The 10,673-nt window shown below is 43.4% G+C and overlaps 1 protein-coding gene across 2 annotated transcripts in view; it reads right to left on the bottom strand.

Annotated features, from left to right (window-relative positions):
* The window catches only part of LOC144508528 (extracellular sulfatase Sulf-2-like), a 347,976-nt gene extending 338,322 nt beyond the window's left edge, over nt 1-9,654 (bottom strand). For both annotated transcript variants that reach the window (XM_078236521.1, XM_078236520.1), the window contains exon 1: nt 9,523-9,654. The gene's annotated coding sequence lies outside the window, so the exon portion shown is untranslated. The remainder of the gene's footprint in view (nt 1-9,522) is intronic.
* Nucleotides 9,655-10,673: the final 1,019 nt, after the last annotated feature.

The raw sequence follows: 10,673 nt of genomic DNA on the forward strand, positions 1-10,673 counted from the left end.
TGTGGGATTACAAGTATTACAATATAAATAAAAGCAAATTACTGCAGATGCTGGAATTTGAAACCAAAAGGGAAAACGCTGGAAAATCTCAGCAGATCTGGCAACATATGCAAGGAGAGTTGAGGAGGAACTTCTTCTCCCAGAGGGTGGTGAATCTCTGGAATTCTCTGCCCACCTGAGGTGGTGGAGGCTACCTCGCTGATTATGTTTAAAGCGCGGATGGATGGATTCCTGATCGGTAAGGGAATTAAGGGTTATGGGGATCAGGCGGGTAAGTGGTACTGATCCACGTCAGATCAGCCATGATCTTATTGAATGGCGGGGCAGGCTCAAGGGGCTAGATGGCCTACTCCTGCTCCTATTTCTTATGTTCTTATGTTCTTATGAGAGAAAAGATCTGACGTTGAGTCCAGATGACCCCTTGTCAAAGCATTACAAGGTTTCTACACATGGCAGAAGCATTTATTCTCCATATAATTATATTATAGAGACTTTTATTGGATAGTGATGTTTCCATTGACATTGCATGAAATCTGAGGACTATATGTAGCATATTGGGCAAGTAGCTATGGAGGGTACATGGGTGGGGGGGGGGGGGGAAAGAGGGGTGTGGGCACGGTACAGAAACAATGTCACAGCAAAATCGATGCTGAGGCACTCAAAGTGTGTGTGAGGGGGAGAGGGGGAGAGGGGGAGAGGGGGAGAGGGGGAGAGGGGGAGAGGGGGAGAGGGGGAGAGGGGGAGAGGGGGAGAGGGGGAGAGGGGGAGAGGGGGAGAGGGGGAGAGGGGGAGAGGGGGAGAGGGGGAGAGGGGGAGAGGGGGAGAGGGGGAGAGGGGGAGAGGGGGAGAGGGGGAGAGGGGGAGAGGGGGAGAGGGGGGGGGAGGAGGGGGAGAGGGGGAGAGGGGGAGAGGGGGGGGAGGGGGGGGGGGAGAGGGGGGAGGAGAGGGGGAGAGGGGGGGAGAGAGGGGGAGAGAGGGGGAGAGAGGGGGAGAGAGGGGGAGAGAGGGGGAGAGAGAGGGAGAGAGAGGGAGAGAGAGGGAGAGAGAGGGAGAGAGAGGGAGAGAGAGGGAGAGAGAGGGAGAGAGAGACGTATTCAGCCAATGCCTCACTGCCAACCTAATGACTCCGGGTGACCCAGAGATGCAGAGTGTTCACACAACCTGGTCTGATCTCAAGGTCTTCGTAAGCAGCACCTGCGAACAGATGCTTAGTCACTTGACCAGGAAACACCAAGACTGGTTTGATGAGAATGACCAGGAGATCCAGGAGCTGATAAACCAGAAGCTCAAGGCTCTTCTGAACCTGAAGCAGCAACCCAACTCGAGAGCAAGAAAGCAAGACGGCTGAGGTCCACCAACAAGCCCACGAGCTAAGAAACAGATGCTGGCTGGAGAAAGCGCAGGTGATCCAACAGTTAGCCAACAACGCTGACAAGGTTTTATAGCGCAGTGAAGACCACCTGTAACCCAAGCAACCAAGGCCAAACCCCACTGCTAGCCAAGAATGGAGAGGTGCTCATCAAGAACAAAGGCAGACAGCGCCTGCTGGAAGGAGCAATTCGAAGACCTCAACAGAGACGCTGCCTTCAATGCGAGTGTCCTTGACTCCATGCTTCCTGCCACCATCCCAGCACAACCGACACGAGAAAGACGAGGTAATTTGACAGCGAAAGAGCAACAAGGCATCAGGAATAGATGGATTCCCCGCTGAAACACTAAAACATGGAGAAGCACTATTGGTGCAAATATATGACCTAACTTCCCTTATCAGGAGGGAGGAGAATATACCAGGAGATCCCAAAGATACCATAATCATGACCATCTTCAAAAAAAAGGTTACAAGTCTGACTGCAGTAATTACAGAGGAATTTCCCTGCTGTCAGCCACAGGAAGGTCTTCGCAAGAGCCCTCCTTAAACGCCTTCTCCCCGTGGCTGAAGAGCTCCTCCCAGAATTCGCAATGTGGACTCCGCTCACCAAGGAGCGCAATGGACGTGACCTTCACCACACGGCAACTACAAGAGAAATGCAGGGAACAGCACCAGCCTTGTACATGGCTGCCTTGGACCTCACAAAGGCCTTTGACACTGTCAACCATGCGAGATTATGGAGCATCCCCTAAAGTTTGTCACCTTCCTCTGCCTGCTCCATGATGACATGCAAGCTGTGATCCTGACTAACGGATCCACCACAGACCCAATTCACATTCGGACTTGGGTCAAGCAAGGTTGTGTCACCACACCGGCACCCCTCTTGATCTTCCTTACTGCAATGCTCCATCTTGCCTTCAGCAAGCTCCCTGGAGTGGCATTAAACAACAGAACAGGAATCTCCACTGCCTGCAGACCCAATTCCAGGTTTGCCCATTGTCTGTCAGTGAACTACAGTATTCAGGCAATGCTTGCGTCTGTCCAAACTCGGAAGCCAAGATCCAAGCCATCGTCAACACATTCACCGAGGTGTACGAGAGCATGGGCCTTACACTAAGCATCTGTAAAACAAACGACCTCCACCAACATGCCCTCACGACATGTCACTACAGCCCCACTGGTATTCAAAATCCATGATGAGGTCTTGGACAATCTGGACTATTTTCCGTACTGTTCATTCTGTCAACAAGGATAGATATTGATGACGAGGTTCAACACTGCCTTCAGTGTGCCAGCGCAGCCTTTGGTCTCCTGAGGAAGAGTGTTTGAAGACCAGGCCCTCAGACCTTGCTCCAAACTCATGGTCTACAGAGCAGCAGTGAATACCCGCCCTCCTATATGGCTCAAAGACATGGACTATGTACAACAGGGACCTCAAACCCTGTAGAAGTACTACCTGTGCTGCCTCAGTAAGATTCTGCAAATCCATTGACAGGATAAACACAGCAATATTCTCACTCAAGCCAACAACCCCAACATCGAAGCACTAACCATGTTAGGGTGACACAGTGGTTAGCACTGCTGCCTCAATGCCAGGGACTCAGGTTTGATTCCCGGTTTGGGTCACTGTCTGTGCAGAGTCTGCATGTTCTCCCCGTGTCTGAGTGGGTTTCCTTCGGGTGCTTCAGTTTCCTCCCACAGTCCAAAAGATGTGCTGGTAAGATGCATTGGCCATGCTAAATTCTCCCTCAGTGTACCCGAGCACACACCAGAGTCTGGCGACTAGGGGATTTTCACAGCAAAATCCCGCCCATAGACTTGTATCTCAGTTTCATGCATTACATTAGTCTATAATCAATACTCTTAACTGGGAGCGAATAGTCACAAAATTACCCATGTAAAGTTACTGGACTATTTACTAAGAACCTCCCATCTGAAGACAAACAAGACAATGAGGGAATGGGCTGTACCAAAAAATGATTTGCGTCTATATAGCACCATTCATGACTCCAGGATGTCCCAAAGCACTGTAAAGCTAATGAGATAACTTTTCAAAACTGCTGTAAAGGAGGAAATCCAATTTGCGCACAGCAAGGTCCCACAAGCAATGTGATAACATCCAGATAATCTGTTCTTCGTGATGTTGATCGAGGAATTATTTTAAAACACCAGAATACTACAGAGAACCCCTCCGGCCTTATTCGAAAGAACACCATGGGAGTTAATAAAGTCAACCCGAGACAACAATTACCATCACTTCAAATCTTCACGAAAAGGAAAAACAAAAGCAGCGACATGCCACGTAAACAGGAGAACATCAGTGAGTGGTTGGTTGAGCTGAGGTTGCTTAAGGTTAGCATCATGAAGTGGAGTAAAGAGGAAATCCATGTTTGTGAAAGCTTACATGACAGTCATGCTGATAGCAAGACTTCCTGTTTTCAGTGACATTTGCTACTCACATATTAGACTGATCTTATCAGGTTTTGACTATACAAACACCCAGTTTATTTCTTTTGAAATCTTCACAAGGTTCGAGTGCGGTAAGTAAACTTGAAGAAAAATATCTGATTTCACACTGATATACAGTAAAGCATTGTCTGCATTGCTGGGCAATATTTGGCAAATATTAAAACCATGGAAAGATACAGTTGTAGGCATAACATCCAGACTGGACACATGAAAAATTCAATAGCATTTTTTTCTTAAAAACCATATTTGCCTGTAACTGCCGCAGGGATTTTCCACACATCCTTTTGTAACTTTGGCAGAAGATCTGTAGGATCCCTTGAGAAATTCCAAAGCGGTTGTTTAAATTGAGAACTGTTGATCTTCCACTGAAGGCATGCTGGAAATTTTATTTAAGGTAAAGGGTGTCCTTCAGTCTATCTGACAGCAACCCTGGGTGATTTGATTATTAGCGATTAAAGAGGACCCAAGATTGTTTTACTGGCAAGAAGTTTCAAAGTGTTTATGCTTGGAAACAATGACAGCAGCCCATGTGTTAATAGCAGATAGACTGTGGGCGCAATCTTACCTACCGTTCACGCCAGGCTCCCACTGCAGCATGAACAGAGTATTTGGTGGCCAGCCAAATCTTTGTACACTGCAACAGGTTGGGAAAATCCCATCAGCATGAACGTTGGTAAGGTTGCAAAGTAAAGCCTGGGAGTCCCCAGAGTCCCAGAAAAGTGTTGAGAATGTCGGCTTGTAAACAGTTGTGTTTTAAACTGTCTATTTACTTCCAAAATAATAGAAAGTTGGGGTCTCAAGGATAGCTAATCAGCATTTCTAATTGGATACAAGGCCCACACGATTCATGTTGCCATGGGAATGGGCTTTGAGAAGAGAAATGTCTAAGATATCCCTTAAAATTCACAGATTCACAGGGAGATTAGCCTTCCAGAAGCTAGGAGAGAGAGAGTAGCTAGAAGTCAAAAATCTTTGTGGTTTACTGCATAATAAAGCAGGTGTGAACTCATACATGGATTGAAAAGACTAAATTCATGAGGATTTGAAGCAAAGCTAGAAGATACACCAAGCTTGTGCAGGAGGGAAAATTGCCAGGAAAAACCCTCACCGTGAAAAGTAGTTCTGGGTTAGAAGTTACCAGGTTAAACAAGGAAAGCAATGGAAGTAAGCCCTTGGAAACCAAGAATCACTTTGGACTGGGTCCCGGAAAATTGAATGACTACCTAGGGGACAGTCCCTGTGAAGTGGGCTTTTGATCATGTTAAAAGTAAAAAGGGAAACTTCTGTTCTGTAGTTTAAAGTATAAATTACCTCCAAAAAAATAAAGTTTAGCTGAAAGTGTTTTAGTCTGTTAATTACAGTAAAAGTCTTGTCATCTTTCCAGTTATTAACTGGAAGTTTGAATACCATTTTCAAAGTTATCAGCCTGTACAGTTATCGTAAACAGAAAAAGGAAGTCCTCTTCAAGCTGAACACTTCTGGAATTTGTAGTAATCTTAACCATATTATTGGGGCTCTGTTTACATATGCCTGTATCAGCCTTAAATAGTGGCTCTCCTGAGCTTCTTTTCTCCAAGGTAAGCATTCACAAGTTCATAGTTCAGGGCCGGAATTCTCTGATCTCGTTCGCCCCGCTGCCGCTGCCATTGAGAACTGAGAATTTGGCGCTCAGCCAAAACTCCATTCACTGCAGCAGGACTGGAGAATCCCAGCCGCAGGTGGAGTCAGAGAATTCCAGCCCCGATGTCTTAAAGCAGCTTGATTATTATTTTCTGTACGGCTTCAGTTGATTGGACATCTTTACTTTATGCTTCAGGGACTAGAATTTTCATATCACCTCAGGTCTGACCACATACAAACTCATTTAATCGCCTCCTGGAACTTGCGCTTTCTAATTTTGGCTATACACCACGAGATCAAGTCAGCTAACCTTGTTGCTGTTACACAATAGACTTTTAGTTTCAGTGTTCCTATCCACTATTGCTCCAAATACCTATCTGGTGTTTCCTAATCGCATTAGTTTGTAAGTGTCAACATTAAATATCAAGTTCACCTTTCCGACCTATTCAAATCTTCTTCTTACCTTCTCACTATTTCTCCAACCCAACACAAATCTAATACCATCTATGAACCGGAGACAAGTTTATTTCTGTCCAAAGTTTCAAATCATTTATTTACACTGTAAACAGTTATGGCCCCAATACAGACCTTTGTGGCACTCCGCCAGTGACCCCCACTTACCATTCAACGCAGTTCCATTCATAACCACCTTTCGCTGGCTTGGCCAATTTTCAATTCGGCTCAGAAACCTAGCTCCTATTTCTTGTGGACTGAATGTTTCTGTGACAGAGTGTCAAAAGCCTCGCTAAAATCTAATTATATCACACCCACAGAATTCTTGTTGTCGACAAGACCCTTTTCTTCCTCAAAGAACTGAAGTAATTTGCTAAGCAGAAACTATTGCCAATAAATTCATTCACACTTCCCCTTAGCATATTACATCTATTCAGGTGTTTCAATATCCCATCTCTCAGAATACCCTCTAATATTTCAATTCTAGGATATGTAATGCTCAGTGGTTTCCCAGCCTATCCTAGTGCCAGTTGGAGCAGAAATTCATTACTTACCATTGCCAAGGTACATTTTATAATCTTTTCCTAGAGATTAGAATCATAGAATTCCTACAGTGCAGAAGGAGGCCATTCAGCCATTAGATTTGTGTTGGGTTGGAGAAGTAATCAAGCCTGCACCAGGCCCCATCCCCGTAACCTCACGTATTTCCCCGGCTAGTCCCGCTGACACTAATGCCAATTCATCTAACCCTTCGGACTGAGAGAGAACCTAGCATGGCCAATGCACCCAACCAGCACATCTTTCAGACTGTGGGAGGAAACCGGAGCACCCGGAGTAAACCCACGCAGATATGGGGAGATCATGCAGATTCCACACAGAGTGAACCAAGCCAGGAATCAAACCCGGATCCTAGCACTGTGAGGTAGCAGTGCTAACCACTGTGCCGCCATGCCACTATGACTGCTACGACATAAGAGGGAATCATACTGCCATGTGAAGGCAGTACAAAAATAGAGCAGAAGAGACCCCAAAAAGATCCGTTTGAATTTATATTTGTTGGGGTCACATGAAGCAGGTAACCACATTGAGTATTTATGGTATTGTTTGAAAAAAGGAATAAATTCATGTTTGGTTTGGTGTCTCCTTTTAGCAGAGTTTTGAGGGTTAAAATCCAGACCGCTGCGAAGTCAACTGCATCCGCATCAAGAAATTTACTCTAAGGTCTTAACCATGGATGTGGCCAATGGCCATTATGATTGGTCAACAGGAAGTGATCGAGGATAACTGTACCGTTAGGACAACAGAGTAATGTAACAAATGGCTCCCTCTAGTGGTCAAGTCAAGTTCCAGAAAATTCACACCAGAGATTTTTTGCCTGCCTATACAAGTAATGAAATAGAAGAAAAATCAAAATACAGAATCAGTATCACACTATACGTTCCCTTCTTTTACCACAACGATCAAAGTCCATTTTATTCAGAGATACGCATTTGGGGATATAGTGGTCAATCCCCAATGTGCGCAGAATTCTAATTTTGGCTTTGTGCAAATCATGCACTATTCAAATTGCCTCATTAATATTTAAATCAATTCTATGTGCAACCTGACTACTGTAAGAGCCATTGATGTAACATGCACAGAGGATCGAAGGGCTCCCCCAGCAGGTAAGGGTCCATCTTCCAACAGAAGACATGGATTAAATGTTTTGCATGATCCAATCTAGAGGAGGATCAGTGCCTATCCATCTCAATTTGCCTCAAAATTGTGTTGCATTTTCAAACAAATCACAATTCTTTACATCCACAACGAGTTCACATTACATTGGATGTTCACCTGGATCTAATCTGCACATACAATAAGTCTTTGTATATATGCTGGGGAAAACTAGTCTCATTTCATCATTCGAGTAGGTCCCGCATGCATCCCAATCGATACAGGCACAATGTGGGCACTAATGTTGTCTGCGTCCATGGGTAAATACATCAGCAAGAATAAAATGCATTTCTCAAATATAGTTAAGTTGTATGTGGAAGTCTTGGTGCATTAATGAAAAAAAAAAGACTGCCCAGTGTTTCTGGCACTGTATTCAGATTGGATTCAGTCCATAGATCAATGGCAGCTTAGTTATTAAACAAAACCAGACCAAATCCCTGCACAATCACAGGCATTCTGAGAGATGTGATCTGTACCTTGGGACACAGGCATTCAAGGCAGAAGTCAGACCTTGTACTTCAAGAGAGTGTGAAAAAAAAAACTGGAATGCAAGATTGAGAGATTATTTTTTGCTTTGCAACCAACTTCAAATCAATGATGCTTACAATTTCTTTCAAAATGCTCAAATATCTTGCTCAAAACTGCTAAAAGGAGGCACCAAACCAAACACGAGTTTTTTTCCTTTGCATCTTTTGTTCCTAAAAATACTATAAATACTCAATGCAGTTACTTTATGTTTCTTCATACATTCACAATTGTTTGATTGTCCAATGCACCTCATAAAGGTCTGCTGATAGTGTGACAGGCAATTATAAGATAAAGTAATTGTTGTCCCTTACTACACTAATGTATTTTGGTCATGCCAAGTCCTCACTGAACTCTCCTTTCTCTTACACAAATAATAAAGACAGATTCTATATTACTAGCCCGAGATGAATTGCATAGTCTAAAAAAAAAACAAATGAAGATTTGTGCTGAGAAGCAGAAATAGGATTGCATGATCATCAAATATTAGAAGTTCCTTTAAAAACACAAACATTTCACCTTTGCTAAAGGACTCCCATTTGGAAAGCTTGCTTAAAAATTGAATTTCAAGATTAAGAAACACACAATTACTACTGACAAATATCTGCCTTTAAACAAGTTTTTGAGCCACGAATTAAAAGGAAACATACTCCTTAGGTTCACACACACTGAAGCAAATTAATTGAATACAGCAGCAGAATACACGGTGTAAATTGGGCTTATATGGAATTATGCAGTCTGAATACATATTTGCATACAACAGACTGAAGGAAAGAATGACAGGTTGAGAGAGATTTGGAAAGGTTAACATTGTTCCTCAATGTCACAGATTTGATCGATTGCACTTCTCATTAATTTGACTTTTATAAGAAATTAAGTTTTAAAAACTCACAAAATGAATTTATAAAAAAAGCAAGTTCTCTCACTATCCAGAACTATATCTTGAACTGTTCTGTCACTACAACCAAATAACTACCCAGAATTTCAGTCCATAATTAACAATTCACTACCAAGGGAGCTAAATATACTATTTATGTAGAATCACAATATACAGGAACAGTAAATTATAAGCTTTACCAACTCAATTCATTCATTTTGGTTACTGTTATATCAGGCTGGGGTTCCATACGTCATGAGGTAAAGTAATAGCAGTGAAAACATTGTAAAAAAAAAGAGAAAAGAAACACAGAGCATTGGCTCCGTATAGGGCTGACTTAAAACTTTCATTACAAAACGATTATTTTCATAAATTGACACTACCTTACTTTCAGCGTGGTATAAGCTTACTGTAAGTGTAACCAGCCTGGTACACAGCACTGATACAGAGCACAGGCTCACAAAGTAAAGCATGAAACTGCAGCAGTTCACACTACCTTTATCAGTCAGTCTTCTCTCATTTCTGGGACACGGGGTTTCTCAGACAGGACCTTCTTAACAATGCCAGCAAGCTCTGAGACCACACAGCTCCGAAAAGGAGCTCTCAATGGCTTCGCCTCTCAACCTCATTCAACTGCAATGACTGAATTAGGCCAGCTCTAACCATCTGTTGAAACACGCCAGGATTAGTCACTGTACTCTGTTTGCACCCAGTTGTAAGCTGCAGGCTGGGTGTTTCCTTGAAGCAGAGGCGGGGCATAGATTGCCATCTAAAACACTCTAGAATTCTATGATTGGTACCTTGCACGGCTAATCGGTGCATGAGCTATGTAAGGTGGGGAAAGTTATTCGGTGGATCGGCTGTGTTTAAGCAGCACCCAAGCTGCCGGTGTTTTAAGGACCTTGCTGATTCTTGGCTGAATACATTTCTGCATTCACAATACATCTGTAGCAGACATTTCCGTCGCATCAGCTGCTTTTTATGGACACAGAGGGGGGAAAAAAGGTTTACTTTATTCACCAGGAAACAGCTGGCTTAATTGGTTCCAGCAGCAATCTATTGAATTCGCCCCTAATTTAGGAAATAAGGCATTCATTTCTGGAAATCATATCCATGAAAGGGGAAAAAAATGAGTCGTTAAATGTACAGGTGAATTAATATGCTTCGCGTCTTGCTTTCTAAATCCCTAGCAGCAACGCAGAGCATTAATCTGTTAATGAATCATGCATCAATTATATTGCTTTTTAAATGACTATTCAGGAAGAATGTGGTTCACACAAATAAACTTTCAGTTAGGACTCACGGCATGTAGTTTGTTTGAATACAGATGATTAGATTTTTGCTGCACAAAGGATCTTTTCAATCAATTTCACAGGGATTTTAAGACAGGTGTGTTTCCTTTATTAAAGCAAAAGACAGAACCATTGGGGTGAACTTGATCCTCAGTTTTAACACAAAGTGAGCTACTGAATATTGACTGCCTGCTTTGCAACAGAACATTGGACAGGGCTTAAAACGGGCAGTGAAAACACTATTGCCAGTTTGTCACTATTGATGAAGAGCAATTGTGCCCACAATAACTCCTGCAGGACTGCAACAGCTTTTATGGGTGGCACGGTGGCACAGTGGTTAGCACTGCTGCCTCAC

This window comes from Mustelus asterias, chromosome 20 (genome assembly GCF_964213995.1).
Source record: "Mustelus asterias chromosome 20, sMusAst1.hap1.1, whole genome shotgun sequence".
In the NCBI taxonomy this organism is placed as follows: Eukaryota; Metazoa; Chordata; class Chondrichthyes; order Carcharhiniformes; family Triakidae; genus Mustelus; species Mustelus asterias.